Below are 25,769 nucleotides of genomic sequence, written 5' to 3'. Positions count from 1 at the left end.
TTTTGGTAAGGAGGATATATGTTCACAATTCTATCGAAATAAGGAATTGAACTTTTATAAATATGAATGAAGGAACACACAATATTGTGAAATTTATTTTTTTATATTTTAAGATAAAAAAATTTCTTGAAAAACTTTATGTTTTTCAAAAATTAACTATAAGAGTTCCACAGTCCAATTAGAAACTCAATTAGGTACCGAACCTTGTTGCATACTTACTTGCTAAGTTGACCATAACAAATTGTTTTCGAACTTTGATCTGAAGGAACACACCACTTCCAACAACGCAGCTGCTGGGGCGACTTTCTCCGTTACTCTTTTAACTTGATCACTTCTTGGGATACACAATCTTCCATTATGCCTATGACCATAACAAATTGTTTTCGAACACACCACTTCCAACACCGCAGCTGCTGGGGCGACTTTCTCCGTTACTCCCTTAACTTGATCACTTCTTGGGATACACAATCTTCCATTATGTCTATGATCATAACAAATTGTTTTCGAGCTTTGATCTGACGGAACACACCACTTCCAATCCGCAGCTGCTGGGGCGACTTTCTCCGTTACTCCTTTAACTTGATCACTTCTTGGAATACACATCTTCCATTATGTCTATGATCATAACAAATTGTTTTCGAGCTTTGATCTGACGGAACACACTACTTCCAACAACGCAGCTGCTGGGGCGACTTTCTCCGTTACTTCTTTAACCTGATTACTTCTTGGGATACACAATCTTCCATTATGTCTATGATCATAACAAATTGTTTTCGAGCTTTGATCTGACGGAACACACTACTTCCAACAACGCAGCTGCTGGGGCGACTTTCTCCGTTACTTCTTTAACTTGATTACTTCTTGGGATACACAATCTTCCATTATGCCTATGACCATAACAAATTGTTTTCGAACACACCACTTCCAACACCGCAGCTGCTGGGGCGACTTTCTCCGTTACTCCCTTAACTTGATCACTTCTTGGGATACACAATCTTCCATTATGTCTATGATGATAACAAATTGTTTTCGAGCTTTGATCTGACGGAACACACTACTTCCAACCCGCAGCTGCTGGGGCGACTTTCTCCGTTACTTCTTTAACTTGATTACTTCTTGGGATACACAATCTTCCATTATGTCTATTTATTATTACTACTGTTTTAAGTAACTTTTCTGAAGATTTTTTTCTAAATTAAAAACTATTTGATAACTAAAATTTTATTAATTTGATAAAAAATTGATTTAAATAAATTTTTTTGAGATGGAATTTTTTTTGGTTGAACATTTGTTTGAGTGCACTTTTCTTTGACTACCTTTACCTTTCAATAAATCAAAAATATTTTATACAATGCTATACTCAAAGCTTAATTCAATTTAAGTTTTAGTTTAGTTAATTAAGTCTAAATTTCATTAATAATATATTCGCTGGACAATTCACTTAACTGTCTGTAATGTGATCCTTCCACATATGCAAAATTTTAAAGTATACTCATTTTTCAAATAAAATCAAAATATAGTTAACTCTTATAAGCATTTCTTTAACTACGAGTATTTCCTATAAAATCAATTTTTTGTGTCCATGTGGGAGATACATAGATAATTAAAATTGGGCTCATGGCAAAAGATTTTGTGAAAAAATAGAAATAAATACTATGTATAAAATAAATTCCCCTAAGAAAACTCAAAGATTAAATTAAAATAATAAGAAATTTTTTATTGGACGTTTTCATATTAAAAAAAAAAAATTATAAAACAAATATATATAAATATACGAGGGCGGTTTGATAATTCAGTGAATTTTTAAAATTTTCCGCGCAGTTACTCCAAATACAACAGTGCTGCCATCAGCTGTAATCTACCAGTGGGCAACTTTCTGATTTTGAGCAAGCTACGTCGTTCAGTTGGTGTTTAATAGCCGTTCAAAGCAGACATCCTCGTGAATTTTTATGAAAATGAAAAAAGTGAATTTCATGTGCTGATTAAGCATTACGATCCAAAATCCACGAATTGGGATACGAACTGCAACCCCATCCAGCATATTCTCCAGATATAGCCTCCTGCGATTTTTTTCTGTTTCCAAACTTTCCAAACCTAAAGAAATGGCTGGGCGGTAAGAGATTTGAGTCGAATGAATAAGTCATTACCGAAACAAACGTGTATTTTGAGAGCTCTGAGAATACCTATTATTTGAAGGGAATAAGAAAATTAGAAAAACGCTGGACTAAACGCTCGAGCTAAAAGGTGATTATGTACAAGAATAAAATGTTTATTTGCCGAAAAAAATCTGACTTGTCAAACCGCCCTCGTATAAACGAAAATTAAAAAAAATAAAACTAACGGAAGAAGAATTTTAAACAAAAAAAATATTCTGCTACATCTTTAATCGAATTTGGCACGTTTTACTTCGTTGACTAACATACCCAAAGGGCAAGGAGCAAATTTTCCTGCTTACATTATTTCCAGATACAGATATGCACCAGGGGGAAACTAAGGCTAACCGTCCATACGGAAACTGTTGAACTTTATTTTGCTTTCTTTTTTACTTTCCTTTTTTTGTCGTTCTTAATTTCACTGCGCGGTTTTTGACACATCCTTGGACGTGGCCAAGGTTTTTCCACAAATACAAAAGATCCTTTTCTGAGTATTTATGCTCTTGTAAGGCTCATTAAATAGCTGCAAATTGTCAACACTGGAACTAATTCCAAATATTTTTATTTATTCTGTACTGTACATACCATATACTGTACATAGACATACATACATACTTATTTATGCGTTCAAATATGTTTTTGTTGTTGTTGTGTGAGATACAACATAATTCTCTTAAAGAAAAAATATTTAAGTATGATAAATTATTATTTTTAGTATGAAGAACTTGTGTAATTGCTCTGAGGACAAGTGTCAAAATGGCTTAAATTTGGGTTGACTTCGGTAAATCAAATTCTAAAACTGGCAAACTTTTCTTTTCTTTTTGATTAATTTTTTTAAAAAGAACAACTTAATAGTCATTTAAATGATTTCTTAATCTTAGATGAAGGATTTATTAGTATACATTTAGTTTTTATTTAGTATAATTTATAATTTTTTTATTTTTCTGATAAAATCAGTGCATAATTGTAGATGATAGAAGGTTTTAAGTATACTTAACATCAGAAAAATATTCTTCTCTTATAAAGTTTATTTTTAATTTCATACATGGGTGGTTTCATAGAAGTTATTAGAAAAACTTCTAATATAGAGTGTGCTCTTAACGTTTCTGATATCACAATTAATAAAATAATAATTTTTTTGATCATATGATGAGTTGTAGATCTGTTCTCGTGTCTTAATTAGTTAGTTGAAGTGAAAAGTGAAGAGAGGAACGAATCCTCCTTAGTTAACTAAAAAAGCAGCTAACAGAATCGATAACTCCACGTAATAATGGGTAGAAAAAGGTCGAAGAAGGTTGAAGAAGAAGGTTGACTCTGATTTATGATTGAACTACCTCCAGATGGTTTTTTGTTTGCGGCTGTGTTAAGTGAAGAAAAGTCATTTAGGAATTGATTTTATATACGAGTATGTATTGTTACTTACATTATTAAATTTTTTTCTTAATATTCTCATGTAGATAAAATTCACCAAGAATTTCCAATCCCTGGGTAGGATTGGACATTTTTACAAACATGACATCATAGAACCCTGAATAAGTACTACGAATTGAAGTAAGTATCACAGTTTAACATCAGGAATCGAATTAAGACCGAAACTTGACATTTTTGTTGAAATCTTAAACAACTTTAAAAATATATAAGTCACTGACTCAAATCGGGTTTTGAGCTCCTTTCAAAATCTAATTCTGGAAACTACTTCTACAAACGTCGAATAATTGCTTATTACATTTTGTTTTAATTCAATTTTTATATGACAATTCAAAAGAAGGGAGATATTAAGAAAAATAATATTTCTCAACTAATAGGAAAATGTGCTTCACTTTGCTTTCTAGGAACCCTCAAACTTGCCCTGGGCACACCGCCAATACGTTTTGGCACCAGTTTAACTGTAGACTTCTAACTTCATGAAAATATTGGTTTGGAATCTTGACATTAATATTTTTTACAGAAATGACATTCAATTCTTATTACGATAAATTACATAAAATAGAAAATGCTAAATATCACTAAACTCTTTTAAAAAAGGCAAAAAAAACGCATTAGAAATTTTATATTTGACTTTACATTTTATTGGATATCTTGTAAATTCAACATTCCTACAATTGTTTAGCAGAAAGCATTTCATCGATTAAGGGGTCCCTCCCTACTGCGATTACATCATATCCAGCCTGAAGAGAACGAAAAATTTTGTTAATATGGAGCACACCTTTTTGGTCAATGTACAAACCTTAACAAATTCTCTTATGACACGATATATAAGATACAAAATAAATGCCAGCAGTATGACAAGAAGCAAATTCATCCACATGCAATCCATCTCTTAAAAATTGCTTCCACTTCACCAAGGCACTTTTCAGCAACGAATCTAAGAGCATCCAACTCCCACCAACGTTCAAGACAGAATAACAAATTCTGATAATTGGGCTTGACTTTCAATTCTTCAATTGTGCTGCCACTATTCTGAAAAAAACTTCAAGAAATATTGTCGATGCCACACTATTTCTAAAACAATTTGTAGGACTAAAGCAAGATATATTTTGGTTTAAGGAAATAATTGCAATATATTGAAATTAATTAAATATTGTTATGTTGCTTTCGTATAATTTATAATGTATATAAAATTAATTATGTTAAATCGCTGTCTTATTCCATAATTTGCTTATTGTGACAAATAAGACCAAAACAAAAAATAGTCAGGTATGGTCTAAATAATTTCAATGTAAAATAACCGAAACTCCTTTCGATTCGACTCCTGGCTAGAAATTAACAAATGATTTGATCTTTTTGTAATTTGTAAATTTATCGCAATAATCAAAAAATATTCAAGAATTTACCACAAAAAAGTTCAAAAAGATTAGTCTACCTTCATAACATATCAATACGTCTAAACATTTCCCCACCTTACGGAAGGTCATGAAGGTAATTATGATACCGACCCATATTATACGTAACAAAATATCCAAGTTGTTTGAGAAATAAATAAATTTTGGAATCAAAAGAATCAGAAGAGTTAATATTATCGCAACAATTTGGCTTTTGTGACAATCATTCTACATTGGAACAGGTGCATAGGTTAACAACAAAAATAGAAAAATCTCTAGAGGAAAAAGACGTACGAGTATTTAACCCAAGTGGAAACTCTGCCTTGCACAGAAAATTAGTGATCTCTTAGACGCATATGTAACCTCGAGGTACAGTCGCGTCAAACAGGGCAATTAATTTTCAAATTCAGAAGAATAAAAGCAGGGGTACCGTAAGAAAGTATTCTGGCACCAATTTTATAACTATTCTATGCAAGAGACTTACCGTTGACAACGAACAACATGATAGCCACATTTGGAGACGACACTACAGAGAACCTTCCTAATGCCATCGACTGACTGTATGCCATCAATGGACAAAAATATGGAGAATAAAACTAAATAGTTAATTAGTTAATGTAAATTTTACTAATCGAAAAATCAACTATATGCCAATAACCCTGTTGGAGGAAAGAGCCCCGCTTGCTAACTCAACCAAAAAACATCTTGGTATTATCGTCGATGCAAAATTGCGTAGGAAAGAAGACATTAAGATAAAATTAACTGAATTAAACTTGAAGCTTATAAGCATGAATTGGTTGATTGGATGGAAGTCATCATTGTCTATATAAACAAACCTTGAAATAAATATGTTTGTATGGAGAGCAGTTATGGGGTTGTGGCAGCGATACCAGTATCAATATCATACAACGCTTTCAAAACAAAGTGCCAAGAGGTATTGTCAAGGCTCTCTGGTATGAAAGAAATGCTGATATTCATTGTGCAAATAGAATACATCGAGGATCGTTTGATTTTATCAGCAGTAAACTTCGAAATATAGACCGAGTAACAAAAAATGTACAATGCGCCTGTCCAATGCAATGCACCGTCACTATGCATCTGCAATAAATAAATTTCACCCAATAATATATTGCACGAATAAACAAAAATAAAAAATTATATATCAATTTTATATTCATTTAAAGATTTTATAAAATACTTATTTTCTCAAGACGTTTGTTCACAACTCAACTTTTTTTGTTTTCATTTTAGACGTAAAATATATGACAAATATTTCAAAGTTTATTTTTAAAGTTTGCTTTCGATATTTTTCGCACGAAATGAGTTGATTTATTCATGATGAGCAACATTTATATGAAAGCTCTTTGACGGGTAAATTATCCTCATTAGCGGCCTTAATGAGCTAAACTGCCTAAATGAGACAGTGTGAATGTGCTATTAACGAAGAGAGTAAACTATAGCAGAGTCTAAAGGAGACGAAAGAACATATCAGTTAAAATAAGTCTATAAATTTAATATCAATATTCACGTTTTACTACCTCTTCATTGAAATAATTGTGTTATTTTTGATGTTTGATATAAAAGTTAGTGTTGAAGATAACCACAACGTTGAAAAATTTATATTTTATAAGCAAAGAAATTCAAAGAATTCCATATATTATGTTGTCAATACACTATATATTATTTTTATTTTATTCATATTATTAAAATCATTAATAATAATTAAAATTGTAAACTTATTTAATATTTTTTGCAAATTAATCATTTTCTACAAAATATTTGTAACATTTTATTATCAAAAGTGACATATCGTGCAACCTAATCGTGCAACCCTAATGACCAAGTCACCGTGATTATCAAGTCACCGTGACTGTGTACGTATTTGATTTTACAATGACTGACTATAATCTGTGACTATAATCATGACATACCCCATAGCACGCCCCTTAGTCATTTCTGACCCTCTGAACATTTATTTGATTATTTGTCCTAATAAAGAAGTAGCCGTCATAGTCACTGAATTTAAGCGAAATCATCGTTGCTTTATGTTCGAAATTAATTTCAATTTATTTATTATCACATCGGTTCATAATAATTAAAATCTAATAATTAAAATCTAATAATAAAAATCTAACAAATTTTACAATGAATTTGAAATTGGAATTTAAAACCGCAAATCGACATAAACCTTTTAGTCCAATTAATTGAACTACAAAATAATTGATAGGTATTTAGATGATTCTATGAAGTTAAATAAAAGATTTAGAGATATTGAAGTAAAATATTTATATTAATTATTTAATTAATCTAAGAGAATTACTACTCTCTGTTTAAAATAACAAAAGAAATTTGGAAGAAATTATATGCAATCCAAATTTTTCAGCTAATTGCTAAAAACTTCATAATTATCTCTATCACTCTACTAATCATATTCTATAGTTTGATTTTAATATAATTTTTTAGGATATAAATTAAAATATTATGAATATAAGTAAACTTCTTGTCAATATATTTTTAACCAATAAATATGTTTTCTCAATTATATATTAAATACTTGATTATGACTTCTAACTACATATATCACTTCGAATCTTATGGGTACAATTGGTTGGTTTCAGTAGCTGAGCATCCGACACAGCACCGTTTCACATTATAAAAGATTAATGACCGCCTAAAAATGCTTACCTATAAAATTAACCTTTCCTACTTAGTTAATCTAATTTAACAGTTGTTTTGGTCCTATGTCGTGTTCCCACTCTAGCTTAATCCATTCAGGTGATCGTACATTACCACAGTCTCATTTATATTAATGACTATAACGTTTACATAACGTTTAATGAGCTCATTTATGCAGCTGATAGTGCTTTCATAAACTTTACTTAATAATATATATCACAAGAAAATTAAATATATAATTGATATATTGAACCATTTATATACATTTTATAACATATATCAATTACATATTGAATTAATAAAAATAACTGTTGTACGTTCACATTTTAGATATAAAATCAAATTTTGGTTATTTCCCTTGTAGGAAGTTTAGTTTTAAAAGTTGCATTAAACATTTTATGCCTTAAATCAGTTGATTTATTTATAATGAGCTCATATATATGAAAGATTTTTGTAAATAAGACAGCAGAAACACGGTATTACCGACAAGCAGTCCCATGGACTGCCAAACATATAAGAGTTAAAAACCTATTTCTTTTTATTAGCAAATGCGAAGTTATTTCTGCTTCATCCACGATTGCGCTACTTCTACAATTAGTGTTAAGCGGAATACACAATATTTGAACGTGGGTTCTTACACAAAAAAAAGCAATTGTATTAGTAGTATTGATCCAGTCTCTACTGATGTTTTTATACGATTACTATATAAACCCAGATGTTAAACATGGTATAAATTACTATCACCTATTAGATACCTATCACCTATTAGATACCTATCACCTATTACTTCTACAATTAGTGTTAAGCGGAATACACAATATTTGAGCGTGGGTTCTTACACAAAAAAAAACAACCGGCATAAAAGGTATTTTCGAAAATACTCCTAAACCTGCCTAAAATCCTACCACAACAAGGCCCAATGACAAAACGACAACAAACAACTCTCAGGAATAGAGGAATACCACCACCAATAAGAGAACACATTTGTTAGTTCTTGCCGTTATTAGATATATACATGATACATTATTTTTTATTGTTTATATGCATAAATTGATTTGTTTAAAATATTGAAGTATATTTACACAGAAAATGATAAACTGATCAATATGATAAATTGATCAATAATAATATATTAATAATAAAATATTAATATTTACATTTTTATACATATTTATCATCACATGTTTATTAATAACTATCTCAAAATTAATTCACTTAAACTATGTATTTTGAGCAACATATATAAATAAAGTAAGTAGTTATGGTGATTAATAAATTATAAATAAATATTATTAAGCCTGTATTTGGGCAAATTTGTAATGTAAGGTCGTATAACAATTTATGCCTTAGTCGATTTCACTTTCTCTGCCATCCATAGGCAGTGCTTACCAAGTAATATAAGCAGAATAAAGTCCAGCAATTCAATTCGATGAAGTCTGCAGGCCCCAATAAACCAACTCGGTAAATTAACGTCAAGTAAACTGAAATTTCCTAGGGATTTTTTGCACTGCACTTATGTTAAAAGCTTTCAAGTTTATTTATTTTTTATTATACATCTTATAAAATGTTCCCAATGGTAATACCTAATTTACCTAATTTACCCTACTCGACATTCTGGCAAATACCAACATTCGCTGCCATACGGACATAATTTACTATTTTCCTCAATTTACCATCAATTACTCGAACTCGCACACGGTCAATTACATACAATTATTTTATTTTAGCTAATACTAATATAACATACATACATAGAACTGTTATTACACTTGATTAAAAAAAAATTGAAATTGGTTTCATTTGCTTCAAATGTTCCTAAAATAAGATCAAAAAATATTCATATTCTTCCAAATAAAAGTACATATGTTTATAAATATACATTTATACAAATACATATATATATGTAGGTCAGTCAACTTCCAAACAAGTAGGGATGCCAAGCATTAATTGCAAAAACAAATAATTACACCAAAAACTAATTTGACTCTTTTCTTGATTCTTTTTTTGTCCTTCATTCATTAATAGCAAAATTTTTAGAAAGAAGAAGCATAAGCGTGGCCGATCTAGCAGCAGCGCAGAAAGAAGGAATATCTTTACTCCGCCCTCTCGTGCCATTTGTTGAAAATTTAATAATTGAGTCATTGTGACTCTATAATATTTTTACTCAATGCTTCAGGTTTAATTCAGTTCATTTTATCTTAATGACTTCTTTCCAACGCAATTTCGCGTCGAAGATAATACCAAGATGTTTTTTGGTTGAGTTAGCAAACGGGGCTCTTTCCTCCAACAGGGTTATTGGCATATAGTTGATTTTTCGATTAGTAAAATTTACATTAACTAATTTACTATTTAGTTTTATTCTCCATATTTTTGTCCATTGATGGCATACAGTCAGTCGATGGCATTAGGAAGGTTCTCTGTAGTGTCGTCTCCAAATGTGGCTATCATGTTGTTCGTTGTCAACGGTAAGTCTCTTGCATAGAATAATTATAAAATTGGTGCCAAAATACTTTCTTACGGTACCCCTGCTTTTATTCTTCTGAATTTGAAAATTAATTGCGCTGTTTGACGCGACTGTACTCGAGGTTACATATGCGTCTAAGAGATCACTAATTTTCTGTGCGAGACAGAGTTTCCACTTGGGTTAAATACTCGTACGTCTTTTTCCTCTAGAGATTTTTCTATTTTTGTTGTTAATCTATGCACCTGTTCCAATGTAGAATGACTGTCACAAAAGCCAAATTGATGCGATAATATTAACTCTTCTGATTCTTTGGATTCCAAAATTTATTTATTTCTCAAACAACTTCGATATTTTGATACGTATAATATGGGTCGGGGTCATAATTACTTTCATGACCTTCCGTAAGGTGGGGAAATGTTTAGACGTATTGATATGTTATGAAGGTAGACTAATCTTTTTAAACTTATTTGTGGTTAATTCTTGAATTTTTTTTTGATTATTGCGATAAATTTACAAATTACAAAAAGATCAAATCATTTGTTAATTTCTAGCCAAGAGTCGAATCGAAAGGAGTTTCGGTTATTTTACATTGAAATTATTTAGACCATACCTGACTATTTTTTGTTTTGGTCTTATTTGTCACAATAAGCAAATTATGGAATAAGACAGCGATTTAACATAATTAATTTTATATACTTTACAAATTATACGAAAGCATCACAACGATATTTAATTAATTTCAATATATTGCAATTATTTTCTGAAACCAAAATATGTCTTGCTTTAGTCCTACAAATTGCTTTAGAAATAGTGTGGCATCGACAATATTTCTTGCAGTTTTTTTCAGAATAGTGGCAGCACAATTGATGAGTTGAAGAGAGAATTCGTTATTCTGTCTTGAACGTTGGCAGGAGTTGGATGCTCTTGGGCTCGTTGCTGAAAAGTGCCTTGGTGAAGTAAAAGCAATTTTGTGAGAAATGGACGATTGTATCTTTATGGATGTGCTTTTTGTCATACTACTGACATTCCTTTTGTACTTTATATATTGTGTTGTACGCGAATGGCTTGAGGTTTGTATTCCAAACAGAAAATTGTGGTCTATTTTATCAAAATTTTCCGTTTTTTCTAGGCCAATTACGATGTTGAATTATTGGATCTCTCGGCTGATCATGTGATTAATGCTACATTATTGTAAAAATGCATATCATTAAAATAATAATGTGTATTGTAATACAATATAATATGTAATAAGACATAATCACAAAACTACAAAATGTGATTTTTTTTATGTTTTTTTAGAAGAAATTAGTAAGAATTAGCATTTTCTAGTCATTGTAATTTATAATGCTCTTTTTCACACAAATGTGAGACATATATATTTATGCTTATGCTTATTTTGTCTCCCTCACACGAGTATAGTTTAAAGGTTTGCTGTTTCGTGAAATTACTTCTGACATCAGCAGCAGTTGGTAATGTTATATTCCAACGCCAGTTGCTGAAATGCGTATTGCACTTATGTTCATACACTGTAAAAAATAATTCAATTAGTTTAGATTGTTTTTCAGCAGTGACAAGAACTGATGACATTTTGTTAACACATTATTAAATATTAGAAATAAAAGCTTAACTACTATTGATTTCAAAATTGTTTTGAACGAATGAATATAGAATATAGATCCGTAACCTGTCTGAACTACACAAAATAAAAGCCATTTATAGAATTTGTGTTGGACGTGCTTTGTGTCAAAGCTTAACAGATTACATTGTGAAGCTTAAAGCACATCAGCGTATTTTCTGGTGATAGCTAAAATCAATGGAAACGGTAATGACTTTCTTGTATCTTTACCTAGCAAAGACCACCTCGTTCGTCTTTGCTTTAGTGACAACAGTTTATGTCCAGTTTGTTTTAAAAACGATGACTCCAGAGAATATTTTCTAAACGTTTATACTGTACTTTCAAGACTCAGGTTAAAATTTGCGCGAATCTGTTAGAAAATTTCTGTTAAACTTTCTTCACTTCCTAGAAGAAGTCAGTCGAATATGCTTGTAAAGCACCGGAATGAGATTCACAGTGCATGCACGGTATAAATACTGTTGTCTCTTAAAATTGATTTTTCTGGATTAAAGTCCCAAACTATGGCTTTACATGGGTTTTCAGTACAGAAAAAAAAAACAACTTGAAATAATATTTTCTTGAAATTATATTTCTAAGCAAAATAAAATAATCAATGAACTTCACCAGTTCTTTTCAAACTGTAACAACTACTAAAGTCACACAAACTGTTTGTCTTTCTTACTAAGAAATGCCATATTACAAAACTATTCGAAATATTCAGCACTTACCCAACCAATACATCATAAACTGTTTGTTATTTTTTGAACCAAAACATAGAAATATAATTTTTATCGTTTCTACGTTTTTGATTTTGAGCAATGTAACAAATTTATTTCAAATAATTATAATTAGAATTTAATAAAATTTAGTTACTAATTCTATTTTATATGAATAAATTAAATTCAGTAAATAATTCTATTTTATATAATTTGAATAATAAAATTTTATTAATTATTCTATTTCATTTGATTTGATTAAATAATATTAGAAACAAAATATATAAAACATAATTAATTATTAAACAATGCAGTGTTTATTTATATACTTCATGACATCATTGCTACTATACGGCATAGTACTGTCTTTACTACCGAGCTTATTAATAGCATTTACACTAACAACAACTATGGTGCGCTATTACCGGCACTTAATCAGCATACAATAGGCAAAACTCATATATTGAATGCTTCATTTACCCTGGCATACAAAAACATTTAGTAGTGTGCTGTAATAAAGAAGAGTAGAAAAAGTATTTATCCCTACAGTCAGTACCGAATGGTCTTCGTTCAGTACTTCGTCTTTGGCTCCCTTCTTACGCGTGAATTTGAAGCTATGGTTCTGGCTGAGCAAAATTACTTATGTACGTTACGATATTGGTTTGATTGGTGATTATGATTTGATTTGATTTGATTATGATTTGATTAATTAGTTCGATAGTTTTATGTTTGCACAGACATGGTTTTCCCATTGCGTACACCTTTTCAGAATTCATGATTTTCTTAACAGAGCCAAACTACATGTCTTTATGTTTCTATGTTTTTAATGCATTCATTGATAGATAACATATACAATATACGCACTTTGATTTTCATCTTCATGAAATGTAAAAAGGTTTGTGCGAAGAATACGTAAATGTAGAAAAATGCAGATATCAAATGCACCTCTGCGCTGTTCAAATGAAATGCTGCAAAGACCGTAATATTACGGTCTCTTTTCTGTTAGCAAAACCAAAAATATAGAATTCATGCTTTTTTTTAACAGAGGCAAATTACATATCTTTACATTTCTATGTTTTTGCCAAAACTGTAACGAAGAACATTGGTTTATGTACAAAATATGCTAAATGCAAATTTTGGAAGAATAGAATCGAATCACAGACAAATAATATACAGATTGCGAATGCAGAACAAAAAAATGGACCCCTTTGATTTCATGGTAGCCAGCTCGAGTAGCCAGCTAAAAACACAATCAGCTTTGAATTGTAGAACACTTAAGACAAACGAAAGCTGTGTATAACACAATGATCTTAAGTGTTCGAAACACATGAAAGAGATGTTGAATGTGCGTATGAGAAGGTGTGTGATATAGTATAGAAATTGTTGCTATATTTTCTCTGCATATTGCTAGTTTGGGTGCTTGTGTGATTTATATGTTGACAATTTTCTGTTTTGCGAACTTATGCTTCCATAGTTTTGCTGCATCAAGACGAAAGGGCAATCAGTGAAGTGCAAATTTTTGTTTCTATATTTACAAAATTTGGTTTCTTTTGGGTTAAGAGGAAATAGAGAGGAAAGGGCGTTGAATAGTAGTTAAACACGAAGAAGCGTTGTTTAGTTTTAAATGGACACACAAACACACAAATTCAAAGAAATAGTCTTTGCTTTTTGTATACATTTTTTCTAAAATATATGATTGACTTTGTGTGCATGCAATGCACAACCTTTTCCAAATTATTATAAATTTGATTTTTGATGAAATTTTATACTAGTCTCATATATTTTGATATGAGTTTTGCCTATTATGAGATGAGTAAACACCGGCAGTAGCCGAACCATAGTTGTTGTTAGTGCAATTGGTATTAATATTTATGGCAGTGAAGACAGTACTATGTCCTATACTAGCCATGATATCATGAAGTATGTGAATAAACACCATGTTGTTAAATATCTATTTATGTTTTATATTTTAATATACAATAATTAAATTACACGTTCAAGTTTCTTCTTATTATTATTAAATAATTCATATAAAAAAAATTGTTAAATGAAATTTAATTTAATTTTTATTATTATCAATTAAATAATCACATGAAAAAAGTTATTACCAAATTTAATTTAATCATATAAAATAAGATTGATCATGTAAAATTATGGTAAGTATTTAAAATTAGTAACTAAAAATTTATGCACGCAACTTAATAATAACTATTTGTGTCTTCTTTAACTTTTACACTTTATAATCAACTTATTATTTTATATGATTAAATTAAATTTCATAATAAATTTTTTTCATGTGATTTATTTAATTGATAATAATAAGAAATTAAATTAAATTTCATTAACAATTTTTTTTATATGAATTATTTAAATAATAATAAGAAGAACTTGAACGTGTATTTAATTATTTGTATATTAAAATATAAAACATAAATAGATATTTAACAACATGGTGTTTATTCACATACTTCATGATATCATGGCTAGTATAGGACATAGTACTGTCTTCACTGCCATAAATATTAATACCAATTGCACTAACAACAACTATGGTTCGGCTACTGCCGGTGTTTACTCATCTCATAATAGGCAAAACTCATATCAAAATATATGAGACTAGTATAAAATTTCATCAAAAATCAAATTTATAATAATTTGGAAAAGGTTGTGCATTGCATGCACACAAAGTCAATCATATATTTTAGAAAAAATGTATACAAAAAGCAAAGACTATTTCTTTGAATTTGTGTGTTTGTGTGTCCATTTAAAACTAAACAACGCTTCTTCGTGTTTAACTACTATTCAACGCCCTTTCCTCTCTATTTCCTCTTAACCCAAAAGAAACCAAATTTTGTAAATATAGAAACAAAAATTTGCACTTCACTGATTGCCCTTTCGTCTTGATGCAACAAAACTATGGAAGCATAAGTTCGCAAAACAGAAAATTGTCAACATATAAATCACACAAGCACCCAAACTAGCAATATGCAGAGAAAATATAGCAACAATTTCTATACTATATCACACACCTTCTCATACGCACATTCAACATCTCTTTCATGTGTTTCGAACACTTAAGATCATTGTGTTATACACAGCTTTCGTTTGTCTTAAGTGTTCTACAATTCAAAGCTGATTGTGTTTTTAGCTGGCTACTCGAGCTGGCTACCATGAAATCAAAGGGGTCCATTTTTTTGTTTTGCATTCGCAATCTGTATATTATTTGTCTGTGATCGAATGTACAATGGCTACCAAACAATAATACAAAATTGTAGAATGTTTTTTGAATGTTCGTTGCATCGAAAAGACCGTATTGTTTATTATACGGTCATTTTTATGGAAATCTGATAAAAATATCATGTTGCGAAGAAACACACAATATATACATGTTTCGACATTATAATTCACATTAACTTTACTTAGTCAAATAATAAAACCATGAAAACTAAGTATAATTCTTGAAATGATTAAATATAATATAAATTTGTCCGATAATAGAAATTAATTTGTTACTGTAGAAGTATTAACCGCTTATACTATATGTCACATTTCACAAAATTGATGCTAGAAAAATTGCAATAAAAGAAATAAATAAAATAATTATTGCTATTGCTATTAATAATAGAATTATCTAACATAAGCTATTATTTTATAGATTTTATCAGTGGAAGTCATATATACTTTTTATATTATTTAGATAAACTGTAGAGTTATTTATCTTCTCATCAATAAATTGAAATGTAACGGAATCAAAAATGAGCTTCAAATCCAAAATGATGATTTTTGGAAAGATGATTATTTAAATGACGAATTAAGCATATTAATAAAAAAGTTGTTCTAATTAAGACGTACATACTATGGAATCCTGTTACTATAAAAAATGTTGATCCATAAACAGAGTCCGCAATTATGAAGAGTGCTTCAATATATTTAAAAGCTCATAAAATAGTAAAATAGATAACTAATAAGATAGTAAAAAAATAATTCTTGGGATGTTGGTGAGTGGTTATTTTCTATTAATCTGTGGTGAGCTCATGTAACGATAACTCATGAAGCTAATAAAATAGCGGTATTTAGATGAGCAAATATGTGTTATGTATGTTTAATTCAACCATAGCTTTGGCTCAGTTGGATAGTGAACAGTAACTCTAAGCTCCGAAATTGGCAGGGTACGTGTTCCAACCTTGTTACTTTTAGTCTCAAAAAATTATTTACGAATAATTAAATACAAAAAATAATTTCAAGTCTACTGATGATGAATATTTTTCAATATTTAAAATTAAATAAAAAATTTGTTGTTACAATTCACTACTCTACGAAAGCTCTATATTAAATAACTTAATAATACTTGTCAGTTATGTTTAAAAATTCGATCTTTCATTTATTTAACATAATTTAAAAGAGATAGCCATTAAAGTAATCAATAAAGTAATCTGTCCACTTAAAATCCAATACATTCTTAAACTGCAGTCAGTATTCATAGTTATAAAATACTTTTACTCAACCACTAATGTGTTTCTCATCTCTACATAATGTTCGCTAAAGTATCTGTCAATATTTATATTATTTGCATGACAGATTCTCGTTTTACCAACACTTTTCATCTCAACAACAATTTGGTTAACACACATAATCCATTACACAATTAACCACTTCGATGACATAAAAAATATGAGTGCAATTATTAATATTAAATTAAGCATTCAATTTTCACTTCATGTATGCATACATATATATATATATATATTCATTTGTCCACACTGTGAAAAGATATATGCATTCACACACGTATATACAATCATGTACTAACCACAATTCCGATATAGGTCTGTAGACGTTGTGGAGTGTTTGTACGTTCGTTCGGTTATGCGTTATGCGTTGCGCTGTCTGTCTGCAGTTGCATATGAAATTTTGAAAAGCAAGCCGCGTTAGGCCAAGGTAGCGCCTACTATATAATCAACCGCTAATTAATTTCAATCAGCAGAACCTTTCAGTTCAGTTAACGAGTTACCTACAAGCCCGCTTAGCTACAGAGCCGTTGAGTCGGTCCGCTCGCAATATTTATGTACAAAGCCTGCGAATTGTGCAGTTGACACATGGGCAACTGTGCTTGGGTGCAGGTGTGGTGTGGGGCCAACAACTTTGGTGGCTTCCTGACCACAGATTAAACGTTTCACAAAACACTTGTTTACATCAAATTTATTTTATTATATCGATTTTTTTTATTTTTTTTTATTTTTTTCAATTTTTTTCTTTTTGTTCTGCTCTGTTCACACCTCTGCGCACATTGTGGTACTAAATTTAATCAAATTTATGAAAAAATGCGAAACGTGCCTGTTTTATCTGACTACAGGACAAAGCCAATCAAAGCCAAACTTTAAATCATTCTCAACATTTTTAAAGAATTTATTATATAGCTAATCGTTTAAGACAGCTTTGAGCTACAATTTAGAACAGGTCAACACGGACAGATAGGTGGACTCATTTGAGAAACTCAACGTTTTAAATCTAAAAATAATAAATCGATAATAAATAAAAACAATATTAAATGGAGCTCAATAATCAAGTGTTGTGTTGCAATAAATTGCTAGAGAAGAGATATGTGATCTAATAGAAATGGTTAATGATATTTGGGGGTTTTCGGGTTAGGCTAAGACCCCCATGCACTGCGACCAGTTTGATCTATTATGCACGATCTAACAGAAAACTACAACCATGAAAGTATTTAATCAAATTATTAAAGCTTATTAAATATTATTCAGCACAGATATCGTTTAGAAAACAGATGATACTACACCGCAATGTATAACGTTATTTGGAAAGTTATTTTGTTTATTTTTTCAAGGAAACATTGTTGTTAAGTAGACATATTTTCCTTTTTTTTTTTGGAGGCTGGTAGAAAGCATTGATAGTCACGGTGCAAGTCTTTAACCCACTGAAACCACTTCAAAGGAATATAGTGAGAAACTTTCCATCACTGACCCATCACTGGAGCGCAGTAATTCCAATAATTATAGGAGAGAGTTGAGATAAAGATGCTTAGTGCTTAGAAGTCCAGCTTTAGCCAGACATAGCCAGCAAACATGAAAGATGTTTTCTTCTAGTGAATACATGTAACATATACCATATTTGAATTATATATTTTCAACTTGAAGCCAGTCTGATAACATTTTTGTAATATGCGTTGATATGTGACCTGCTTATTTGAAGAAAATTTTTATCGTATATGAAATTTTGTTGAAATCGAAATTAATAATAACCTGAAGGCGTCAGATCGAAAGTATATGTTGGGTGTTGGTAAGCTTTGTATGGAAACTCACATTATATTGCTGAAACACTACATCTTTTCAATTTATTTACTCTTAAAGTTAATTATTCAATTTACGCAGTTGATGAAAGTACACTTTAGAGTTAATCGGTGTATTGTACCATGAAAATTCAAACAAAATATCACTATCTCCAGATCCCACCTTTTAATAAAATCGAAATTTCTACTTCTTGAAGACTATAACTTAAAACTTCTTTAATATTTCTCTTTCTGCACAATCTTCAGGCGAAAGACAATAAAGTCTCTTTTCAAAAGTACAGCCAAAAATTCCTCTAAATAGTGATACAAGCAGTGGACTCCTCACTTTCTAACTATCTTGAATATACCAATAACTACTCTTGCAGAGGCAACATCAACACGATCAAGGTAGCATCAAAATAATTAAAGCCCTCAATAACACTCAATAACTCATACAAATTCTAGTACGTATTATTACTCGTGTCTTAACAGGCCGTGTTTAACAACACTAAGGAACAAAGACGACTTCATCATTCAACAAAAATTGTTCTAATATAAGAAAGAATTCTTGAATAAATGAATAATTCCGTACATACCTTACATGTTTTAAAACTACAGCTCTATTTCTGATGATATAGCCCATCTCTTCAATTATGAGCGCATACAAATCTGAGTACAATTGATATGTGCCTGAGTTTCATCGAATTAACAATTTTTGATGCATTAAGTTTCTTACAAATTCCCGTAAAGAAATTCTCTATTATTAATATAATCGATTGGAAGTGCCCTCTAACTGCTTCTCGTTGCTGATTCACTAAAACTAAGAAGTTGGGGAACCAGTGCTTGTACTCGTGTCTTACTTAACTTCCAAACATAGTACCATATATAGCTCATTTGATCAAATTTTAACGACAGTGTTGCTTTGATTTTAAGCTCAGTGATCAGCTTTATGACCTTTGAACGTTACTTGTCTGTCTCTGACTTGCGCCGATACTAACATAACATTTTTTTCATCACCTTTTTACCACACTTGTATAAATATCCGTGGTAATTTGTTTGTTCTCTTTATCTTTTCTCTAAGCCTTATTGTATCTCAACGCTCTTTAAAGCTGCAGTTACCGCACTCGCTGCACTTCCTTCAAATTTTCGCCCTGTAAAGAAACATTTTGACTGCTGCGGTTAAAGAAAGTTCAAGTGCAAAGATACATAATTCATCCTCATCATTTTTATCTTCATCGTCGTCATCCATTCATCCATTCTGTGCTCAGCCGTTACTGCCTTTTGAACCGAATGGGCGTCACCTGTTAAATACGTTTATCACGTGCTGCTATTATCTTTCCATGTTTTCAACCATTAATATTATTAACGAACAGCCTACTTGAAGTGCAAACCGAGTCCAAAATTGTTTATACACATTAAATACATCAAGAACAAATTTGTTTTTTTTTGTTGTTTAAAAAAAAAAAAACAGAAAGGAATTTTGATTTAAAAAAAAATAAATCGTCTGAAGACCAAGAAATCAATATGCTTAACACAGAATCATAACGCTTAGGTATCTTGTAAATTGTGTTAATTTTTTTTAAATTCATACCAGAAATATAACAATTTATTTAGCATATATTAAATAACTCTGAGGTTCAAGAAAACAGACAATGACAAGGTGGAAGAATTCATAGGAATTATTTAAGTTGAATTTAGACGTGAATAAAAAGTAACAATCAGAAGAACTTAAACAATTAGTAATTAAGTAATCATTCAAGCAATTAAGTAATCAATTCAGTGATTTAGTACTAAGTAAATAATTAATTTATATAATAAATGCAGTAGCAGATATAATATAATGCAGTAGCAGATATAATATAATGCAGTAGCAGATATAACCCGGGCATGGGTTATACTCCTTAAGGTAGAAAAATATATGTTTTGTATATACTATCCTAATAATACATTCACACTGTCTCATTCAGGCACTTGCTCATTTATATTAATGTGTAATAATGAACTCATTTATACAGTTGATAGAACTTTTATAAACTACACTTACACTTATAATACATCACACAAGAAAATTAAATACATAATTGATATATTAAATAATTTAAATACATTTTACATATCAATTACACATTCAATTAATAAAAACACAGTTTACATTTTACATATAAAACATATGGCACATACTTCAATGCTTGGTAATTTCCCTTGTGGGAAATTTATTTTTAAGGGTTACATACGACATGAGCTGATTTATTAATAATGAACTAATTTATTTGAAAGATTTTTGTATAGTAAATCATTTTTATTAGTGGCTATAATTAACAAAACCGCCTAAATAAGACAGATGAATGTATTATAATCAGCACAAATTCTAACATTTATCACTGACCAACACTATTTCGTAACGAGACAGAAGAAAGCTCCTCACCGTGATCAAATTTAAAATGAAAACTTTCTCCTCATCCTCTCATTTTTGAAATTTTAATTTATATTGACCACAGCAACAAATTCTGGTTTCTTTTTATTTTGTATATTTCTTACGTTATACTGTTTCCACTGGTCTCATTTAGGCAGTTTAGTTCATTAAGACCATTAATTAGTATAATTTGCCATACAAAAAGGTTTCATAAATCATTGTAAAATCATTGTTATAAAAAATGAACTCATTTTAGATGAAAAATTTCGAATACAACCCTTGAAAATTTGAGAGAAATTTCCCACAAGGGAAATTACCAAAATTTGAAATATTTGACGTATATTTTATACGTACTTTATTCTACTATATAAAAGTATATATAAAAGTAGAAGAAAAGTTGAGCTGTAAGCAAACGTACTGAGAAGGTAGCTTTTTTTTTAAAATATTTGTTTTTATTGATTGAATATATAATTTATATTTAAGATATCAAGTTTTTTTATGTAATATATTATTAATTGAAATTTATTTCAAATGTATAGCAACGACAATACGAAAACCCACAGGGAAAATAGTATTAGAAGTACCTACTATTATTTATTAAAACTTTTTGTTATAAATTAAATATGCTATTGATAATTACAAATTATCAATATATAGTATATTCTTATACTATAACAATATACTATTCTTATACTATAAGAACATACTATTTTTATAGTATATATAGTATAGATATATAGTATAGATATATAGTATATTCTTTTAGTATACTAGAATATACTATAGTATATTCTTTTAAATTTCCGCTACTATTTCAGCTACTATAGATTTTGTCTTTGACCATTTATCACAAACTATTCTTTTTCTTCCATTGCCTTACAGATTTCTAGTCGAGCGTAAGCCAAACAATTTTTTAGGGTGACTTGTGGTATCTAACGTTTTTATATTGCATGCCATTGCCTCGAGACAAATTTTAGAATGGGCTCTATTGCATATAATGTTATCACCCTATTAATAAGAATGATAATAAAATACTGAATTATAATAAATCTTCATAAATCTTGAATTTTTGTAAATTTAAAAAATGATCCCAGTAGGCATTGGAAAAAATTCAAACATTTTCTTACAGAAAATAATTAAAAAAATTTTTTTTTTGCTACTTACAGCTTATTTGGAATTGATCTTGAACTATTTTCAATTCTGTGAAATATTGTAGTTCCTAAAAAAAAGCTAAATTACTCAGAATTTTGAAGGAGTATAACCGTCGTCATGGACATTAAAGTAGAATTGATCAAAGAAGCGGAGTTTGGAAAGCATGTGTTACTGATATTATTGCTTATTGTAACGATATTTGTGATTCATTTAACGGTTTATTTTTTTACCGCTGTAAGTATGAATCAAGTTCGAAAATATTTATTTGATTAATAGATTAATAAGAAAGAACTTGTTACAGAGGTTCCACAACAATGCAAACGCTATACTATTATATGAGCACGGAATCGTCGAACACTTTCGAGTACCAATCAATAATAATACGTTCATGATGCTGCTGCAAAATCTTCGTGTTGGGCAACGACTTTTCATCCGAAACAGGCGTGAAAATCAGCATATGGGATAATACGAAGACCAATATCTTACCAAATAACCACAATTTTCGAATAAACAACTTCTCAAGTAATATGAATAAGCAAGTGCGTTGCAGTGCTCTATACTTGCTCTATACGTTGTCTATTAAAGGGAAGAAACCTTTATATAAAAAAAACTGTTAACATTTTCTATCGATAACTTTCGCCTATCGATAACTTTTATTGTTTATTAATAAACTATTTTAATTGTTCTGTTTTAATCGAGGTTTGACAAAAATGTATAAGCGATAAAAATGAAATAGAATAATTAAGGCATTACTAAAGAGAGAGTTAAGATCCCTGAATAAATTTAGTTAACCACTTAAGCCTATTTCATGTACTTGTAACTATAAAACTGATTTCCTCACAACTAATAAAATAAGTTAACACTCTTGTTCTGTATTTATGAACGTCCAAGCTTGGTTCCTGGTTTCCCACTTTCAAATAGATCACCATTTACTAATAAAATTAAAAATAAACGATCGGATGTTCAAAAGAAAATACATCTATAACCTCACAAGTATTTCTCATGTAAGAAATTTCTTGAAAAAAATAAGAAAGCAAAACAATATCATATGTGGTTAGATGTGATATCAGTAATATGTAAAAAGTCAGCTAAATAATTCGTAATTCACCTTGACGTTGGCTAGTTTCAATAAAGATACATCTACGCACTTATTCTTCTCTTCTCTTCTTCCAAATAATACTTTTTCATCCCACTTCCAATCACATCCTTACCCATGATTTCTGCTATATAGATATGAGCTAATTATATATATAATTACGTCAAACATTAAATTGTTGTTACTTTCAAAGCACATTGTCAAAGTAAAAATTTGGCATTGACGGCAATAGAGTAAAACCCGATTGGGACCATATTACAGAGACAATCGTTGTACGTTCTCATATATAAGTACATTTTGTACCAAATTTTATTTGAATATCTTTATTAAGAGTGGAAAAAACTCATATCCTACTCTTCAGTTCATATGACAGTTTTAAAATATAGTGGTTCGATTACAATTAGTCCAACAAATAATAAGGGTCCACTCCCAAAAATTATGTCTCCAAAATTTCATTCGAATAGCAAAAATTGTCGGCATAGCTTGAACTGAAATTAAATTGGCGGACACCTGACAGATTTAATTAAGCTCAACTTGTCAAACGGATGTAAAATACATAAACTTCATGGGGTCTAAAATGGTTGGGTCAATGCGTTACAAACATATTGATTGGCCGATATACCCTTTCAACACTACTTTAAGTAAATGGTATAAAAAGGAGGAAATACTTAACTAAATATCTCCACCCAATGACGGTGGGAAACATTTAAAGGAATTTGAACTAACTGTTACTAACGGTTGTATTTAAGTTACTTATTTACCTTCTGTGATAAACATATCAAAAATGTTCCATTTATCTTCCTAACAGTCTAATTCCTAAAGAGCAAAATCGATAAATGTGGCCAACGCGATAAACCAGTCTTGCAGTTTATCGAACACATGAATTATACATTAGCATTTGATATCTATAATAAACTTATGCCTGTTTATGTCATAAATGTTATCGAAATGTACATTTCGAAGATCAAGAAATCAAAGGTACAAGTATACATTGGACAACATTAGTCGTTAGTATCCTTCTGGTTATTTCTCACGGTCGACATCAAATGGAATTCAGGTTCTGCAAACAGTAATCGAAGAAATAATCAACACACTTGTATATATAATATGATTTTGTAAAAAAATCATTTCATAGATTTAAAAAACTAACATAGCAAGTATTAGAAAAAAATTTAGATATATCATTATTGGGAAAGAAAATTGTATTCATTAAAATTTGTAATATTATTCAGTCTGAAACGAAAGCAATAGATTGCCTAAAGAACTTCGCTTACAAGAGAAAGTAACATTTTCCATTGTTCAAAGTGCTTAGATCTGAAGAAAGATGACTGATACTAGCTTGGGCTCCGAACTTGGAGCGTTTGGAGAAAATGTTCTCATGCTAATCGCTTTTCTATTGATAAAGATTGGATTGCAATATCTAGTGAAATGGATTTGGAAGGTAAGAAAGAGTAACTAAGAAGCTGAAAAAAACGTTTAAAAATGATTTATTCTAGAAATTCGATAAAAGGCGTTAAAATCATTCTTTGGATGGAATGTACTTTTAAACAGTCCTAACCTCAACAGAAAAGTTTTTTTTTTGAAGTAGTCATGAAATTTTTTCATAAAACTGAATAAACAACAAACATGAAGCACTGAATTAATATTATTTTTTTTATGAATTAATGTTATTAACTCAATAATTAACTCAACACGATTTTGTTGAAAAGTGATATTAAACAACTAAAAAGATATCTCAAAAATATCTTAACGATAAGTTTAATTACAATTATTGCTAAATTTCCGAAAAATATATAAAATTATAAGTGTTGTGGTTGTAGGTAAACTGTGTTGGTAGTAAGGCTAAGAGAGATTTATTTAAAATAAATGGCGTTTCCGAGGTGTTAACTCGGTCGCTACTAAAACTATTAAATTATAAATAATTATGAATATGGAAATCAATTTGGCAATTCTCCGAAATCTTTAATCACCTTTTTAACCTTTGTGGTTAATAATCTCCTATCCGATCTCCAATCACGTCAAAAATATGCGCTACGCACGTATTTCATTTGCCATCGCTTTTAATAACTAACTTTATGCCGAAACTAAAATGCACTTTATCAGGAATCAGCTACTGTCTAAACAAGTTCTCTCTTTTGGCCACGAAGAAGCATATCGCAATTACGCTACCCGTGCGAACCCTCCGCATTTCATAGTCGATCGACTACTACCCCAATATAGATGACATCAGTAAAGTCGACAATAGATTTAAACATTTATCTTAGAGCAAATCCGTATACAGTTGTCAGCATAAGTGAGACGGTAGTCGGATACGAAGTTGTGTTGTTTGGTACACTGAGTGGACGGCCAAATACCACAAACACTTCTTTTATTCCT

The 25,769-nt window shown here is 30.0% G+C and overlaps 2 long non-coding RNA genes across 2 annotated transcripts; both read left to right on the top strand.

Annotated features, from left to right (window-relative positions):
- Positions 1 to 21,522: 21,522 nt before the first annotated feature.
- On the top strand, positions 21,523 to 22,932 carry LOC119662305. Its single transcript, XR_005250753.1, has 3 exons — positions 21,523 to 21,570; positions 22,312 to 22,531; positions 22,599 to 22,932. It is a non-coding gene; the product is annotated as an uncharacterized LOC119662305 (long non-coding RNA).
- A 1,641-nt stretch (positions 22,933 to 24,573) lies between these two features.
- LOC119662786 lies at positions 24,574 to 25,032 on the top strand. The gene is made up of 2 exons (XR_005250900.1): positions 24,574 to 24,834; positions 24,890 to 25,032. It is a non-coding gene; the product is annotated as an uncharacterized LOC119662786 (long non-coding RNA).
- The last annotated feature ends 737 nt before the right edge of the window (positions 25,033 to 25,769 follow it).

This window comes from Teleopsis dalmanni, chromosome X (assembly GCF_002237135.1).
Source record: "Teleopsis dalmanni isolate 2A chromosome X, ASM223713v2, whole genome shotgun sequence".
Classification (NCBI taxonomy): domain Eukaryota; kingdom Metazoa; phylum Arthropoda; class Insecta; order Diptera; family Diopsidae; genus Teleopsis; species Teleopsis dalmanni.
This window is presented reverse-complemented; position numbering and strand designations above follow the sequence as displayed.